Here is a 20,114-nt window from a genome sequence, read left to right as displayed (position 1 = left end):
GACTTGAAATAAAAAATTCACAATTATCAATCTTTATCAATAAGTGTGATTTGAATTGTAAGACAGTCGACTCTCTACATCACGATTTCTAGATGTCTCTCCCTATGTCGATGGTTTTATCGGTTCCTTCAATCTACATACATTTGGGATTTCTACATCTCGCTAAGGGTCTGTTCAAATATTACGTAACGCAATAGGGGGTGGGGGGTTGTTTTATTTTTGTTACGATTTGTTACGCAAAATATAGGGGGTGGGGGTCCTTCGAGAAATTGTTACACGTAACAATGAGAAAAAATATTTAAATTTTTCAAAAAATAGTTATTGTCTTCAAAATAGCATAAAATACACAAAAAATAATAATTTATTGTATCGTGGTTCAAATTCTACCAAAAACAATATTTTTTCAAAAAAAATGTTTTTGTTACGCGTGACGGAGGGGGGTGGGGGTAGTTCTAATTTTTGTTACGGTTTGTTAGGGGGGGGGGGGGGGTTCTTAAAAACAACGTTTTTCGCGTTACGTAATATTTGAACAGACCCTAACTTCTCTGTCTCGATATCTTCACCCAAAAAATCTGCACGTTGTTTCCAATTCTGAAAAGTACGTAGATTTTTTTTCACCTGAAATTACGTAACTTTTTACCTGATTTTTCGATAGAATTTTCATTCTACGTGAAAATCGGCAAGTTCTACCTGGAGTTTTTGATAGAATTTCACCAAACACGTAAAAGTTTCACCTGAATTTTCTTGAAGTATTTGCAGTTACGTGTGCATCGTAAAATGTACCTGAAAATTCAGGTAGAAACAACGTTTAGATTATTTGGAGTGTTCTGTCATATTTTGTTCAGGATTCTCACCTTCCTATGTCAATAATATATCTGAATTTCTAGACTACTAGATCAGTTTTGGATAATAACAAACACAACAAAAAACAAGAGATGGCATTTGTTTTGTTATCGTTTTTCATTGCAATGAGCTTTTATCGATCTAGTAACTCTGTCAATTTTCCTTCCTCTCCTTATATCGATGGTCCCTTCATTATCGAGATGTGGAGATGCGACTGTAGAGCCGCAACTACGCATTATTGTCCGAGGTACCCCCAGAGGTACATGTACCCCAGGTTGAGGACCGCTGATATAGATTACCGAGACTTTCAGCCCGAGGCTGCCTCGTCTCGAAGAATTTGTTTTCGGAGCTCAGAACCCTTTAAGAGCGGTCTTCGGTATGTTTCTGGTTCCGCAGATTTCAATAGACCTTTATTTGAGGTTTGAAGAAGACTTTTTCCGTGGGCTTTGAATAATCCATTCAATCGTGCTTAATCATAACGTCTAAAATATTTAATTAATCGCATTTGCAGAATTCAGCAACTTCTATTTCACCTCTGTAAAACATAGACATCTTTGAGCTTTAGGATTTTTAAAGTGCCTGAAGTCCTAAACAACAATCAATCAGTAGTCCATTGCTTTAGGATACAAAAAACATCTATGATTATTGTTTGGACTCTGATTAACTTAAAAATCATCTTCTGCTAACACACGAATTCTTGCCATCCAATCACTTCATATGTTCTTACAGGAAAATTCATGCGTGTAGGGACATGTCCTACCTGCAGGGTGACCAGCGAACCGGGAAAACCGGGAAAAAGTCGAATCCAGTTTTCCTCGAGCGGTAATGGCTGCCAGCTTGCCTGCGGGTTACTCTCTGATTTGCCGTTTCTGGAGGTCAACTGCACCCACCATTCGAGCATTTTGATTATCGTGGGTATATAAGAAGGCTTGAATTCACTGATTCAGCACCTTCTTATATGCCACTAAAGGAATTTCCAGGATTTTCAAAGGATTTCCTAGACGTTCTTACAAAAAAATTTAAAACATTTCCGAAGGATTTTTGAAAAAAAAAATACAAGGCATTTCCGGAGGATTTTCCGATGAAAACCCTGGAGGAATGGAAAATGAGGAATTTTTATGAATCTTCTGGATTTACGTCTGGAGAAACTGGCTCTATTTAAAGTTTTTTCTAAAATTATGAGTTTTTGAAGGAATTTCTGAAGGAGAACCTGAGGGAGTTTTCGAACAGAATTTCTGTGAGCATGAAGAAATTTCCAAAAAAAAATCTCAGGCATTTACGATGAAATTTCCGAAAAATGCCTTTATTTCTCCAGGTATTATCCGGGAATTACTAAAAGATTTTGCTCCATCGATAAATCACCTAAGAATTCCTTTGGATGCTTCTCCGGGGTTTATCACAATTACAGAAAATATTTTTTAGAATACTCGGTGTTTATATCACAAATCTAGGAAATATTCTTAATTTGGTGAGTCAGTGTGCCCCATCCCTAGTGGAATTTAATATGGAAAACTTAATTGTGTTGTTTTCCTGCTATATCGCAAACGAGTTTGCTCAATCATGGAGAATAAATGAATTAGATTTTAATATGAATAAATCAGCATTAGAAATTTGGAGACAGTCAGAGGGGCGACAACGGATTTTTTTCATATGGAGTTTGGCAAGTATGATGCAATTTCAGGGCTGGTAGCGATGAATGCCTTTCAAAATAGTGACTTTATGACCAACGACTACGAAAAGTGACCAAATAGTGACTTTCTATTTGCAGAAAAGTGGACCAAATAGTGACATTCGTATGAAGTTTTATACCGGGATAGAGCTACAAGTTGCATTAGAGTTGAATACAAACTAGTGTTTTATTTTTGAAATCCTTATCTAGAATGTTATCAGAAATCAAGAAAAGGTAAGAACAACAAAAGCATGAAGATTACTGCTACTGGCCATGTCCATCTTCACGGTAAGGAGGGAGAGGATGGAAGCAAAGAGGCCAGTGACTGCGATACTCTCATAAGTACCACGGAGTTGGATATTGAGGATGGTATTCGTTGGCTCACCAGAAGCCATATCAATATGACCATTGGCCATGTTACCATACTAAGTAACACAGGCATCATATAAGGTAAACACACCCAGCGTCACGAAAACAGGTAGTGAATTACAAGTTGTTACACAAAATTATGTTGATAATTACAATATTTGTTGTTTAATATGAGCTCGGAGTTTTCTTTATATCAGCAAAAGAATGATATAAAATGATCTTATTGATTCCTAGACGGTGAACTACACGGTTTGGACTCACAAAACTTATAAATCTTTGGTAGGATCATTTGTTTGAAGAATATAAAATAATTAATATAATGAAAAATTTGAAAATACGATTTGATTCTGTTATTAAACTATGGTTTAAATTAATAACACATTTAAATGTAGTTTTTGAAGTTTTGAGCTCGACGTGGTATTTTGAAGCAAATTTTGAAGATCCAATGAAACCATGCTCTTTTATTAGAAATCCAGAAATTCTAATAAACTATGATTTCTAAATGGCAGACTTTAGTATTGAAGTTTATAAAATAACGGCCACCAATAATCTCGAGTTAAAAAATCTAATCAGTTTGTTCTATTTTAGATTTTAAAAATCCGATCAATTCATTCACCTCCATACTAGTTTTTTGGGTATCTATTCTTAATTGTTATTAAACTGAATCTTTTTATTTAAAAAAAAATGATATTTCTAAAATAATTACAATCAAAAAAATTTGAATTACACCATGATCCTTTTTAAGGCGATTTTATTCGCGAGCTTTTAGAGAGTGAGCCAGCCTAGGGCTGCAAGCTCTTTAATAAAGAAAGAAAAAGTTCGCGAGCTTTTTTCATACGCACATGTTCCTTATAAAATTTGGTACGATTTAATTCCTACCAGTTAGGGAGAACTGGGTGAGCATTTAGTAGTGTCATTTTAGTTCACTTTTGAAGAAGCCATTAATCAAGCATTTTTTCCTTCACGATTTCCGCATATGATCCGCACCAAGACCAGAACTATTGATTTCTACTATTGTCCCATAATGAAGGAGTAGAAATAAAAATTAATGATAAAATTGATAAAGTCTAAAAACTCATCAGTTTTCCTAAAGAATATCCTTGATTGCCCGTAATTTTATTACTTTATTATTTTTTTCGGAAAAAATTCAAATACCCTCGCCCCTTGAATTAATAAATTTTGTCCAGACGTGGTTCTAGTCTCCAACACTAATCAATTCTGTACTCTATACTCGAGGTTCTTTTGCATTTTAACAAATTCCATTCGTGAAGAAAAAGAGATCATAGATGACATGAATTGGAAATAACCTCACGATTTTTCCTGCAACACACTTGGATTTTTATTTTGGAACTTTTACAATTGGCAATGCAAAAATAGTGACTTTAGTGACCATTTGCGAAAAATAGTGACTTTAGTGACTTTTGATACTAAAAGTGACTCGCTGGGCAGGCCTGTACCTCTTATTTGGCGCATAAATTTATACTCCAATGTCAAAATGCTCATATACTATCATAAATTGTTGTAGTATTTGTGAAAATTTGTATTGTTTACCGTTTTCACAAGAGAGAGTGGTGTCGAAAGCACATATTAAATTAAAAATTGCAACGAATAAAAATACATTAAATCCGTAAAAATGTAGTGTTTTCACTTTGTTCCTTACGCGAAATATGCAGATAAATAATTCTCGCTTAACTTTTCAAAAGGACCTAAGTAACATTTTTTTCATGAATTAATTTGAATACAGCAATCAATAGCTTTCATGTTGTTCTATTGATTGCGCTTATCAAATTAAATCATGAAAAAAAAATTACTTAGGTCCTTTTGAAAAGTTAAGCGAGAATTATGTTGGTAGAAGAACAAGAACTCTGTGCTGAGCAGAAACAGTTGTTTCTTGCATTTTCCAAACTTTCTTCTTCTTCTTCTTCTGGAGCTATCTTTGACAGCTCTTTTTAAAGGGCAGAGTTACTGTGACTATAATGCCCTGTTGCTTTTTTGCGAGAGGTGTACAGCAGATGACCAGATGCTTTTGGTTTTCCGCACAAGTACAAGGCTCCCCCGTTCAATTCCACAACAACCGGCCCCCGCATCGAGGCCAGCGGATTTATTCTACAGTAAATGAGCAATTTAAATATCCATATTGATTTCTTTTAAAAACTTACAAACATCTATCAAGGTATCAATGTTTTTGCTATTAAACAGATCAATTAGATTTCGAAACCTGCAGTCGAACGAATATTTTGAACGAACTATTCCAATGCAACACAACATGCTCTCCATTCTCAGGGTCGTCACAGATTTCACATAATTCGCTATCTACTAATTTCATTTTTGCTCTCCAATACTTAGACCAATCGTGCCCTGTTATTAATCTATTCAATAGCCTTACGTTCTGATTACTCAAGCCTTTATCAAAATACCATGCCTCTTTATTAACTGTTTTTTTGAAATTGATAAAATTGTTTCCCTTTCTCAATAGCATATTCTCGGTACCACTCGTTCGTATTTTCAATTGACTTGTTTTTGAATAAGCCAAAAGCGTCTGAAAGTAATATGCAATTAGGTATTGTTAAGGTACCAGAAATAGCAGTTCTTGCTAAACTATCCGCTGTTTCATTGCCTGTGATATTAGACTAGGAATCCATTGCAATGATGCATTCCATTTTACTGCCTTGGCTATTATTTGATTGACTAGTTGGGGTGTCTTACTAGAGTACTGTCCAGAGTTTATTATTAAACAGGATGATTTTGAATCTGTATATATAATCATGAAACTGATTTTCTCCTGGTCTATTATAGAGAGTGCTTGGTCTATGGCTATTAGTTCTGCTGTTGTAATGCATGTTTCTAGTTCTAACTTATATGAATACCTACTATTGTTATATGCAACAAAAATGCCTATTCCACAAGATTTATCTATTTTGGATGCGTCTGTAAATACTTTGGGTCTATTTTTATATTTTCCATTAAAGAGACATAGAACGGCCTGTTTAAGTCTTACTGGATTAGTGTTACTCTTTGACGAATCTATTGTTTCTAATTGTGTACAAACATTTATCTTTGGTAAACTGATATCAATACAAGTTAATGGTGAAATAGATTCAAATATATGTTTTTCTTTAACAAAAAGTGACTCTAGGTATGTTAGTTTATCAAAATCGACATTATTATCTAAGGTTATTAGCTGTTTAGCAATTAAATTTTGGGGATTGACAGCTCTTGCTATTTCTCTACAAGTAATTAGCTCGTGTCTATGATCTAAAGTTTGTTTTGTTGGCAACTGCAACCAGAGAATTAAGAGGGGTAGTTTTGGTACAACCGGTTATTCTGCGCAAACATTGATTATTTATCGTACTCAGCATTTTTCTGTTGGTTTTGCCAGCGTTGTTAAATATGGAAGCTCCATATTCGATGACACTACGGAAAATTGCATTATAAATTCCAACCATTGTTTGAGGATGAGCACCTTGTTTCATCCCGCTGATAACTTTAATCATATTTAACCTGTCTATTATTTTCAATTTTGTGTTTTTAATGTGTATTCCGAAGCTCATATATCTGTCTAAAGTAATTCCAAGATAAGGGAGCGATTTAACAGTTTCTATTTCAGTATTGTTGTATTTTAAGTGAAGAATGTTGTTACTATTTTGGAAAAGTATTGCTTTAGTTTTATGTGCATTTACACTGAAATTTAATTCGCCTAACTTTTGAAAAACTGTATCTATTACTTGTTGTGCTTTATTGTTTAATATTTCTAGGTTCTTTGCTTTTATTACTGCTGCGAAGTCGTCTGCGTATTGGACTAGTACAACATCATTTTCTAAAACATTATGTAAGGAAGCCGTGTATAAATTAAATAAGGTTGGTGACAGTACGTCACCTTGTGGTAGCCCATTAGAAACGAATCTTTCGATTACATGGTTCTTTAAATTAAATGCAATTTTCTTATTTCTCAAAAGCTTACAATCCATGACGTAATATCACCGGGTATACCAAAGTTGATAAGGATGTTTTCAAGTATATCTGTTTTCACCGCATTAAATGCATTGGATAAATCTATGAATACTACCGCAGTTAAGAAATTATCTCTTTTATTTTGTTTGATTGTGTTAACAAGAAAGTTTGAGCATGTAATGGTTGACATGTTTTTTCGAAAGCCAAATGATGTGTCTGGGATTATTTGTTTGTTATCTAGAACTTTTTGTAATTTAGTTAAAACAGCTGAATTGATAATTTTTGTTAAAACAGGTACTAAAGAAATCGGTCTTTTGCCTTCTATGTTTGACTGATCTTTACCGGGTTTTGGAATAGCTACAATTTTAATGGTTTTTAAAGTCATTGGGAGGTAACAATCCTTCCAGATATTATTCAAATGTTTAATTATTACAATTTTGCCTCCGGTTGTAGTTGTCGCAACAGAGAATATGTAATTTTGTCTCCTCCTGCTGATGATTTTCTCTTTTAGAATTAATTATATTATTGAAAATATCCAAATTAATTAAATTTTCTGAAATATGAAAGGTAGAGTCAACCATAAAAACGGTTCATTCTTACCAAAATGTTTATCGAGGAAAATATTAGCTAATGTCTTATCTTCTTGGATAATGCTATTAGAAGTGAAGCGTTTCTGTTTTCCTGTTAATCTTCCTATTTTCAACCATAGTTCACTAGAAGTCATTGTTGAAATAATTTCTTCTACGAAAGATTTAAAACTTTCGTTTTGGCATTCTTTTGAGTCTGTTAAATTTAGCCTGTGCTTTTTTGCAGATAATTAAGTTTTCCGTCGTGGATCTTCTATTGAATTTTGAACGAGCTTCGTTTTTCTTCCCATGCCTGAGACAACTCTTTCGACCACCAGTGTTTCTGGTTTGTATCTGTTATTAATTTTATTTTTTTCATAAATGTCTGCTACTATTTTTGGAAATATTCTATGCTATTGCAGTTTTCTAAGTTTAAATTTTTATTTCTTCATTTATTTTTTGTGATTGAATATGATTTTACTGCTTTCTACTTTATTGTGATTGTAATTAATTTCTATGATTAAATGATGACTTCCTATTCCATAATTAAGAGTTTTCCATTCTAAATCTGAAAATAAGTTCGGAGTGCAAAGAGTGAGGTCTATTGCTGTAGATTTCCTATTGACTTGTATTGGTATAAAAGTTTTAGAATTGTCGTTCAGAAGAATTAAATTACTATCATTAATTAAATCCATAACAACTGATCCTTTTGTGTCGGTGATATCGTTGCCCCAGGTCTGATGATGAGCGTTAAAGTCTCCTGCAATTATTGTCCTACAGTTTCGTGTTACTAAACTGAAAATTTTAGATAAATCTGACTCTAACTCTGATTTCAAAATTGAAGATGCAATATACAGTGAGATCAAAATTACATCTAATGAGTAAACTTTAATGGCTACAGCTTGGGTAGCATTTGATAGTGTGGGTATATCAATTATCGTGTATCCAGTATCTTGCTTAAGGTAGATTGCACATCCACCGTACCCATCAAGTCTAGCCTTTATGAACTTGTTGTATCGAGAAATATCGTACTTACTCGTTTGTTCTAGTGATTTGTTAGCCTTTCAGATCAAACGGCTGCTGAATAGTCTTCCACCGTTAAAACTCTCTGTAACTCATCCTTAATTTTTGAGAGACTCTGTATGTTACACTGCAAAAAGACATTAAATTAGCAATTTTTTAAACTGAGATACATTAAATCGTTCGAATACAGTTCTCAAGTGGTAATTGTTCTGTTTATGCTATGATACTATCTAGATTTAAAAATTTCTTGGAACATTCTTTTATTTTCTGCTGTAGTTCCTCCGTGACCCCGGTGCATTGAAGCAAAGCCGTGTAGAATTTCGCGAGTTCGCCCGGACGTTGCGATTAGCTGTTTCCAGTGCGTCCGCATTTGCTTTCTTGATGATGTGGTCCCATTTTTCCTTTTCGCTCCCGGCGATAGGATTGTTCACACCAGCTCCTTGTGATGTTGAAGCCTCATTGCGATCTCTGATGTGCTGCTGTCGTTCATTGTCGGGTTTCATTTTTTTTTTTTTTTTTTTTTTTAACTAATTTTATTTGCTAATTATCTAATACAGGCATTCATCTCTTAGACTAGTTGTTCCGCGTTCCTTAACACTATCATCCTTATTTGCTATGTTACGCTTTTAGTTATTATTAATACATTTCAATTGCCTCTGGCAGTTAGAATTTTTTCCTCTGGTTGAATTGAACCATGTAGGAATTACAATGTTTTCAACTTAAACTAAACTTAACCTATTTTATACTAAGGGTACAAGGAGTTAATCGTTGCAATAGAAGATTGCAACGATTTTTGTCTAAAATTGGAAATTATTTTGTTGGACATTTGTTGCAATGTCTCAATATTAGAAATTCTATGAAGTTCATTGGTACTATACCACGGAGGCACCTTCAGAATCATTTTCAAAATTTTATTTTGAATCCTCTGGAGTGCCTTCTTTCTGGTATTGCAGCAACTAGCCCATATTGGCACAGCATACAACATGGCAGGTCTTAAAATTTGTTTGTAAATCAAAAGTTTGTTCTTAAGACAAAGTTTTGATTTTCTGTTTATAAGTGGATATAGGCACTTAATATATTTGTTACATTTGGCTTGAAGGCCTTCAATGTGATTTTTAAAAGTTAATTTTTGATCTAGCAGAAGTCCTAAATATTTAGCTTCGCTAGACCAATTAATTGGAACCCCATTCATAGTGACAATATGTCTGCTAGAAGGTTTCAAATAAGAAGCTCTCGGCTTATGTGGGAAAATTATAAGCTGAGTTTTGGAAGCATTCGGGGAAATTTTCCATTTTGCAAGTAAGTGGAGAAAACATCCAAACTTTTTGCAATCTACTACAAATGACACGAAGGCTTCGCCCTTTGGCTGAAAGGCCCGTGTCATCTGCAAACAAAGATTTTTGACACCCTGGTGGTAAATCAGGTAAGTCAGAAGTAAAATGTTATACAATATGGGCCCCAGTATGCTGCCTTGGGGGACACCAGCCCTTACAGGTAATCTAACAGATTTAGTATTCTGATAGTTTACCTGCAGCGAGCGATCTGATAAATAATTTTGGATCAGTTTAATGATGTACAGAGGAAAATTAAAATTCATCAATTTTACAATCAAACCTTCATGCCAAACACTGTCAAATGCTTTCTCTATATCAAAAAGAGCAACTCCAGTCGAATATCCTTCAGATTTGTTGAACCGAATTAAATTCGTAACTCTCAATAACTAATGAGTGGTTGAATGCCCGTGGCGAAAACCAAATTGATCATCATTAATATGAACCATCTTTCCATTTAAAATAATCTTTTCAAACAGTTTGCTTATTGAAGAAAAGCAAACTGATTAAGGAAAACTGGAAGCCTCAGCTGGATTTTTTGTCCGGCTTCAAAATTGGAACAACTTTGGCGTTTTTCCATTTATCTGGAAAGTATGCCAATTGAAAACATTTGTTAAATAAATTAACCAAAAAGGATAAAGAGCTCTCAGGAAGTTTTTTGATAAGTATGTAGAAAATACCATCATCACCCGGGGCTTTCATATTTTTAAATTTTCTAGTAATAGATCTCACTTCATCCAAATTAGTTCCCAACGAAGGGTCAAAAACATTATCTTGGTTGAGAATGTCTTCGAAGCTTCGTGTAACCTGGTCCTCAATTGGACTAGTGAGACCTAGACTAAAATTATGGGCACTCTCGAACTGCTGAGCAAGTTTTTGAGCCTTTTCGCCATTTGTTAATAAAATTTTATTTCCCTCTTTAAGCGCTGGAATTGGCTTTTGATGTTTTTTAAGAATTTTTGTTAATTTCCAAAAGGGTTTCGAACTGGGATCCAACTTCGAGACATTATTCTCAAAGTTGGTATTTCTCAGAATAGCGAAACGTTTTTTAATTTCATTTTGCAAATCTCGCCAAATAACTTTCAACGCGGGATCGCGAGTTCTTTGGTATTGCCTTCTTCTCACATTTTTAAGACGGATCAGTAGCTGAAGATCGTCGTCAATAATAATGGAGTTGAATTTAACTTCACATTTCAGAATTGTAATGCCTCTGGCTTCTACAATTAAATTTGTCAAAGATACGAGAGCATTATCAATATCACTTTTGGTATCGAGAGGAATATCAACATCAAAATTCCTATCGATATACGTTTTGATAGAATCCCAATCAGCTCTATGGTAATTAAAAGTAGAGCTGATTGGATTGTAAATGGCTTCTTGTGAGATTTCAAATGTCACAGGAAGGTGATCAGAGTCAAAGTCAGCATGAGTTACCAATTGGCTACACAGCTGACTTGAATCCGTTAAAACTAAATCAATTGTAGAAGGATTTCGACTGGAAGAAAAACAAGTTGGTCCATTGGGATATTGAATAGTATAATATCCCGCAGAACAATCTTCAAATAAAATTTTACCATTGGAATTGCTTTGAGCATTATTCCATGAACGGTGTTTGGCATTGAAGTCACCAATTACGAAGAACTTTGATTTGTTGCGAGTCAGAATTTGAAGATCAGCTTTCAACAAATTCTTTTGCTGCCCATTGCATTGAAAAGGCAAGTAGGCTGCAATGAAGGAAAATTGTCCAAAATTTGTTTCAACAGAAACTCCCAAGGTTTCAAAAACTTTGGTTTCAAACGAAGAAAATAATTTATGTTTGATACGTCTATTAATGACGATGGCGACCCCACCACAGGCGCTGTCAAGACGATCATTTCTGTAGATAAAATAGTTTGGATCTCTTTTAATGGAGAGTCCTGGTTTTAAATACGTTTCAGTTATAATGGCAATATGCACATTATGAACTGAAAGGAAGTTGAATAATTCATCTTCCTTACCCTTTAGAGAGCGGGCATTCCAATTTAGAACTTTCACACAATTATTTGGATCCATTGAAACGGAGTCCGATAACAATTTTTGTGTGTACTTTATACCAACCTGAACAGCTTCAGGAATGGTATTTGCTTTGAACATTGCATCAATCATGTAATGCAATTGTTCAGTTAAAAATCAAATCGAAGCAGTCATGCTACCTGAATCGGCAACATGACCGTTATTTTCCGTTGGGACATGGGTATAAGCCTCATTTTGAGAAGAGAAATTTTGTCTACCAGCAGCGATGTTTGCATACGTAGGTAAGTACATTGGAAACATTGGAATTTACTGAAGTGCTTGCTACCCGTTGACGAGCGGCAAAATTTGTTTGTGAATTGTGGTGGGTATGAATTGCTCGACCGGTAACCGGTTTCGAAATTTGAGCGTTTGAAAAATTTCTACCCATCGAATCTGGGATCCGATTGGAATTTCCCGTCATCAATTTTGCACGGGAATTCAAAACTTTTTGCGTGAAGGGCATTCCCAGAAATTGGATTTATGATTGCCCCACAGTTTGCGCACTTAAATTTATTGGAATCTTTCTCTCACAGGACATGCGTCCTTGGCGTGAGAGGTTCCACCACAAATCATGCATTTAGCATCCATGTGACAATGTTTGGTTCCATGACCCCACTTTTGGCACTTACGGCACTGGGTAGGGTTTTGAATTTCCCCAGGCCTGCGGAAATGTTCCCATGTAACACGGACATGAGACATAATACAGGCCTTTTCCAAACTTTTCATATTATTTAGTTCACTTTTGTTAAAATGAACTAAATAAAATTCTTGAGAAATGCCCTCTGGGAAGTACCAGAATGGGATTTCTTTTCATCTTAATTACTTGGACTGGTGAAAATCCAAGTAATTGAGAAATTTCAATTTAATCTCATCCAGTGATTTATCATCACTGGGGAGACCTTTCAAGACGACTTTGAACAATCGCTCAGTTTTGTCGTCGTATGTGAAGAATTTATGGCGCTTCTCAGTTAAATAGTGAAGAAGACGTTTGCGATCGTCAAAGGATCCCGGCAAAACGCGGCAGTCACCCTTCCTAGCAATCTGAAATGAAACCTTGATCCCCTGAAGGTTACTCAAAATCTCATTCCGGAAGCCAGAAAACTCGGCAACAGATACCACAATTGGCGGAATCCTTTGCTTTTTCGCATGAATCGAATCACCTGGGCTAGATTCGATGGGTAGATTCGATTTGCTCAATTTCATCATTAATCAAATCGAACTGATTGCTCAGTTCGATTGGAGAAGAATTATTTCGATATTAGAGTTAGAAGGAATATCTGAATTCTCCAGCTTCCTTCTATTTTTTCCGCGCTTGGGCAGGACGGTCTTGAAACCTTGTTTCTTTGAAGGAAGTGGAGAATTCAGAGACTCCCCTTCCTCTTGTTTTTGTTAATACTCATTGCTGAGCGTGGAGACGTGACCTTCTAAGAGGTTTTTCCCAGAACGGTGTCCCTGCAGGATTACCACCGCTTGTCGGAATTTTACTTCCGCAAACGGGTCCAACGTAAAACGAAGGCACGGGTCCTTGCAGAGATCGTAACGGGATCAGTGGGTACAAATAGCGCTAAGAAGCACCGTTGAAATTAAAATAGCTTCGGGTAGTATTAAAAACTTCCTTCCGCAAAGAGAGAAATAACCGCACAGCACGAAAGCACGATGCGGTCTGATTATTTTTGCTGCTACAGTCGATTCGTTAGCCGCTTTCTTGAGACTACCTGACGTTGCTTCATCCTGTTTGTTGTTGACGTTGTAGTTCCTCTGCTGGGATTGCTGGTTATTTCGAATGGAGTATTTTCCAGCGGTCATTTTCGCGAACGTGTTTGGTAGCGTTGGAAATTCTGAAATGTTAGCCAAGCCATCGTACTTATTTTGCATTTCGATCGGAGCCACCAGCTCTCTAGCTTCCACGTATGTTAAGTTCTTCTTGGACATAATTGTTTTGATGCTTATCTCCTCTGCCGCGCCGGGCATTTCTGAATCCGTTGTTCGGTGATCCGATTTTCGACAATGTAAGCACTTCACCTCATTCACACTGCTCTTCACTATCCTCGTGTATGCGCGAACATGTTCCACACCGCTTCCTTGATCTGCAGCTTTCCTCTCGGTGTCCAAAGCGATGACAATTATCGCAGAAAACAAACTTTCGAACGTATGGTTGAACTTTTACTGACGTTCCAAACACCTTCATTTTTTCCGGCAAATTGCTAGCTCTGAAAGTTACACTCACTCGATTTGAGGCAACCTTTCTCCCTTTCTCTCTGTCCCATCTGTTTAGCCTGTACAGATTCACAATTGGAAAAGCGCACTCATAATCCTGTTGGATGTCCTCCATTTCGATATCCGTCGGTATTCCACCAATCACTCCTGTGATACAGACGAGGTGTCGGGGAGGGATCAGTACAAAAGGCCGAATCACAAAAGGCCGAACCACAGAAGGCCGAATCACAAAAGGCCGAAAATGTTCTAGCATACCACAAAAGGCCGAAAACCCAGAAGGCCGAACCACGAAAGGCCGAATGATATAAAAGGCCGAATCTCAAAAGGCCGAATCATTACAAAATGTTTCAATCTTTCAATTAAGAGAACTTGGAATATTCACAAATTTACGTTTACTTTTATTATGCTGCCCCATTAAGAAAAACTTGTCCACGTATTTTGCAACTACAAAATACCAACAACAAGTTGAGGTATTTAACGTCAGTTCAACGTCGAAGCTCAATCTTTCAATTGAAAGAAGTTGTATGACGGTGTTTCCAGAGTCAATTTAATTCCTTGCATAATAGATCAATCTTCATTGCAGTAATGAAAGCATGAACATACGTATAAATATTATCACTTTAAAGTAACGGAGTAATCCAAGAGCTCTCTTTTTTCTTCCTTTGTTGACGTAGTAATCATTATCAGTAGTATTGTGAAAAGTTAAATTCCCAAATCGTGCCTCTGGAGCCGACGTTCTGATACTACTCATGATCTAATTGCGACATCAGAAGCTAAACAAAATAGACTTTTTTCAATTCTTATGCTTTTGACCAAAAGCTGCATAACTTGCGGTAACGCGGTGTTCCTCAATGCATATCATTTTCTCCCAATTTAAGAGAAACGAAATTGACTTCACAAGACTTCTCTGAGAAATCACAAAATAATCCGAATATGTATTCTAAATTATATTAAGTATTTGAATAAAAAAAAGTCTGAATAAAATCGGCAGACCAACAAAGTGGACCGAAGCGAGCGCGCGCGCGCTCCGATCCACTTTGTTGGTCTGCCGATTTTATTCGGCCTTTTGTGATTCGGCCTTTTGTGGTTTCGGCCTTTTGTGATTCGGCCTTATGTGATTTCGGCCTTTTGTGGTTTCGGCCTTTTGTGCATTCGGCCTTTTTTGCTTTCGGCCTTTTGTAATTCGGCCATTCGTGATTCGGCCTTTTGTGATTCGGCCTTTCGTAGTAGACCCGTCGGGGAACATATGCCTTGTAGCCTTTTTCCGGAAGTGTAGCTTCGCCGACCAAAAGATTTGCTTTGACCCATGAGTTAAAAAAACACAATAATTTTGTTTCGTCCGAGATACTTTAACTCCGTGATCTGGTTTCGGTACTTTTCGATTTTTCGCAGCATTGATCCTACAGAAAATTTGTTGATGCGTTGCGTACTGTCGATTATTTCGATGAACACGCGGTACGGTGCTGCATCCCTAGACGTGTACAGACATGATTCACGTGGTTCTTCTTCCGCCATTTTGTTTCCGCCATTTCCGTTCATGCTTCTTTTATCTCTGTCTTTGTCCGGAGGCAAACCGCCTCCTCCACCTCCTTCCGCCATTTTCCCGTACGGCAAAACGCTTTCTGGTTCCTTTTTTCACAACTTTAATTTCACAAATTCACGAATTCGGAAAACTTTTTAGAATTCACTCGGTCAGAAAAAAGTGTTTCACAATCCGAAAAAAAACTAGTAATTTTAGCGCTCGCACAACCGATCCGTACGCGATGGCGTTCACTGCTCGAATGTTTCCAAACTTTGGGCGTTTCAGAACATTCTCACTCACTGCAGTGTTTATTTTTCATAGACTACAGCGTATACTATAGTGTTAGTGCCGTCGGAATTCGCTTGATTGGAGGCAACAAACATTTGACAGCTTAGCACCCGCCTGGAGACAGTACTCGTCGATATAAAATCCTTCCGCACCCGATGGCATATGAGCAAATCAAACCACCATCCTTTTGCCAGTGGAGTTATATCAGCTTCCACACTGATATTCTTGCCTCCCCCTTCATACGGGAGTTTGGCAGAAGGAAGGTCGTGCGATATGTGCCATCACAAATGTTGTCCTCCGCTTTCAAATCGACTTCTATAAAAACATTCTTCATGCCTGCCGTATCCTAACGGAACTATCAATTCTATACTTTCGCCTCTAATTATATCATGAACATGTACGTCTAAGTTTGGAAAATGATATTAGCATTTCCATATCATTGTAAATCGTTTAACTTCACGTAGAAGTAATACACTCAAATTATTAATTAGTGTTATATTGTTATGTTTAATTTATAATATGTTATTATTGTGTAATTTGTATACTCTAGATCTATTCAGGAATTCTATTCATGTATATATGTAAATCTGGAAAAGAAATGGGGTTTTTATGACTTTTCACCCATCAAGACTGCGAATCGGGGTAGTAATAGTGAACATCTAGAGGTAGACGTGTTGCCTAGTGTTAAGACAACGCATATTGGCCGACGCACGGGGATAGGTTGATAATAACAAAATAACAGAATGTCCTGCCATGATATGAATATTTATTTATTAGACGCTAATACTTGTAGTGTAAGGATTGTCCCTTATAATATAACTACAATCGGATTTCATTGTTGTTCATACCACTTCCAATCGTATATAGATTATTATTTTAGACTACTAAAGACCTCTAAAGACTAGACTATTATTTTTGAAATTCCCCCATTAAGCCAGTTCATGCAATCACGACGGAACCTTGTTACAGAATGTACAGATTTAATCTCGTTTGGAAGTTGGTTCCATAAGACAACTGCATGTACGAAGAAAGTATTGCTGTAATATGAAGTATTGTGACGTGATATGAGAAAACATAGTATTGAAGCGACTGAAGCGAGTACGCGAGTGCTTCTCAATGGTTGCAGCTTCTTAACAAGATATTGTGGTCCATAGTGAATTATCCTAAACAAAGAAACGTAGCAACGTAATTTGAAAAAATCATGAAAAGAACATCCCAAAAGCACCCGTTGCAAGTGAGTGACTCTGGAATATCTGGATAAGTTAAACACCCAGCGAACACAATGATTCAAGGCAATCCTTAAGGTGACACAGGAAGCACTAACAATCATCAAATCGTCATCATTTCCATCATTGAATGCTTAACTTTTTTACTTGTGCTTACTCGCAATCTACATGCTGATACATTTACAGTTACAGGGGTTAGGCAAAATGATTGAGATAGGCAAAATTTGGCCCAAATTCAAATCCTTATAACTTTTTGAAAAAATGATGAAATTAAACAAAACCGGAAGCATTCGACGGTAAATTTATTCGAGATTTAGGAACATGTGCGGTCACGAATACTGGCCACCGGACACCGGAGATGTTCGGATTTTCGGAGGCCATGTCAAAACACATTTTTTTGCCGCTCGTATTTTGTGTGGTTTGAAGTTACATCGATAAACACTATTTTCCTAGAAACTAGATCTTATTGAAAATTGAATGCGTGCTGTTGCGCTAAGATCCGTTGAAAAATATCCGAGATATGGCCATTTCAGTGAACCTGGTTCCGGATACTATGGTCAATTATGTATATCCTTCCAATCACGTATATATTATCCGGTACCATATCAATATTAGTATCAAACTTCAATATTTTTCATGGAGATGCTTCAGGAAGCATATGCAGGACAATCAGTTGCCCTGACCACTCTGTGGTAGGTTCCAGGTGCCCCGGGGGAAGTGGCCAATTTGAAAAACGTTCAGAACCCTATCGATATGGGTATCAAACTTCAAGATTTTTCATGGAGATGCTTCAGGAAGCATATTCAGGACGATCAGCTGCCCTGACCACTCTGTAGTAGGTTCCAGGTGCCCCGGCGGAGGTGGCCAATTTGAAAAACGTTCAGAGCCCTATCAATATGGGTATCAAACTTCAAGATTTTTCATGGAGATGCTTCAGGAAGCATATTCAGGACGATCAGTTGCCCTGACCACTCAATATGGGTATCAAACTTCAAGATTTTTCATGGAGATGCTTCAGGAAGCATATTCAGGACGATCAGTTGCCCTGACCACTCTGTGGTAGGTTCCAGGTGCCCCGGGGGAAGTGGCCAATTTGAAAAACGTTCAGAACCCTATCGATATGGGTATCAAACTTTAAGGTTTTTCATGGAGATGCTTCAGGAAGCATATTCAGGACGATCAGCTGCCCTGACCACTCTGTAGTAGGTTCCAGGTGCCCCGGCGGAGGTGGCCAATTTGAAAAACGTTCAGAGCCCTATCAATATGGGTATCAAACTTCAAGATTTTTCATGGAGATGCTTCAGGAAGCATATTCAGGACGATCAGTTGCCCTGACCACTCTGTGGTAGGTTCCAGGTGCCCCGGGGGAAGTGGCCAATTTGAAAAACGTTCAGAACCCTATCAATATGGGTATCAAACTTCAAGATTTTTCTTGGAGATGCTTCAGGAAGCATATTCAGGACGATCAGTTGCCCTGACCACTCTGTGGTAGGTTCCAGGTGCCCCGGGGGAAGTGGCCAATTTGAAAAACGTTCAGCACCCTATCAATATGGGTATCAAACTTCAAGATTTTTCATGGAGATGCTTCAGGAAGCATATTCAGGATGATCAGTTGCTCTGACCACTCTGTAGTAGGTTCCAGGTGCCCCGGGGGAAATGGCCAATTTGAAAAACGTTCAGAACCCTATCAATATGGGTATCAAACTTCAAGATTTTTCGAGGTGATACTTCTTAATGCATTTTAGAACCAGCAGCTGTCATGACCACTAGTAGTAGGTTCCAGGTGTCTTGGGGAAGTGGCCAATTTGCAAAATGTTCGAAACCATATCAAATACTCAATACTCATTATCAAAGTTCAAGGTTTTGCATGGAGATGCTTTTGGACTCTCCTGTCGAATAGAGTTCGCCGCCGCACGAAGTTGACCATCTACAAAACGCTCATTAGACTGGTCGGCCTCTATGGCCACGAAAGTTGGATGTTGCTGGCGAAGGACCAACGCGCCCTTGGAGTTTCCGAATGGAAGGTGTTTCGGACTGTTTATGGTGGGGTGCAGATGGAAGCCAATGGAGGTGGTGGTGGAGGCCAATGAACCACGAGTTGTAACTGTTAGGAGAACTACCACATGGTACAATTTTGTCGGTTACGGTGGGCCGGGCATGTAGCCAGAATGTCAGACGACAACCCGATTGAGATGGTGCTCGATAATGATCCGACCGGTACAAGAAGAAGGGGCGCGATGCGGTCACGGTGGATCGACCAAGTGTAAGATGGCCTGCCATCAATGGCAGCAGGTCGCAAGCATGACTTAGCAATTGTGTGGGGTGCTATACCTGCCGATTATCAAATTGTTTTGAAAGACAAGGTATTTGTTGATATGATGACAAATCCTGAATATGACGTCTGTTTTTCATTTTTGCGAAAGATCCGCAGGTCGCGTTCCACTTGGTCGATCCACCGTGACCGCTGCACGCATCTTCTTCTTGTACCGGTTGGATTATTATCGAAGCATCATCTCAATCGGGTTATCGTCTGACATTCTGGCTTCTTGCCCGGCCCATCGTAACCGCCAAAATTGTACCGTGTGGGTAGTTCTCCTAACATGTACAACTCGTGGTTCATTGACCTCCATCACCACCTCCATTGTATTCCATCTGCACCCCACCATAAATAGTCCGCAACACCTTCTATTCGGAAACTCCAAGGGCGCGTTGGTCCTTCGCCAGCAACATCCAACTTTCGTGGCCATAGAGGCAGACCAGCCTAATGAGTGTTTTGTAGATGGTCAACTTCGTGCTGCGGCGAACTCTATTCGACAGGAGAGTCCAAAAGCATCTCCATGAAAAACCTTGAACTTTGATGCTCATTTTGATATGGTTTCGAACATTTTGCAAATTGGCCACTTCCCCAGGACACCTGGAACCTACTACAGAGTGGTCATGTCAGCTGCTGGTTCTAAAATGCATTTAAAAGTAGCACCTCGAAAAATCTTGAGGTTTGATACCCATATTGATAGGGTTCTGAACGTTTTTCAAATTGGCCACTTCCCCCGGGGCACC

General features: G+C 37.6%; 1 pseudogene; it reads right to left on the bottom strand.

The window, feature by feature from the left end:
- Positions 1-8,634: 8,634 nt before the first annotated feature.
- On the bottom strand, positions 8,635-15,620 carry LOC134209831 (uncharacterized; annotated as a pseudogene).
- Positions 15,621-20,114: the final 4,494 nt, after the last annotated feature.

The sequence above is a fragment of the Armigeres subalbatus genome, chromosome 2 (genome assembly GCF_024139115.2).
Source record: "Armigeres subalbatus isolate Guangzhou_Male chromosome 2, GZ_Asu_2, whole genome shotgun sequence".
Classification (NCBI taxonomy): Eukaryota; Metazoa; Arthropoda; class Insecta; order Diptera; family Culicidae; genus Armigeres; species Armigeres subalbatus.
Note: the sequence above shows the minus strand (reverse complement) of the source record. Positions and strands in the feature narration are given on the sequence as shown.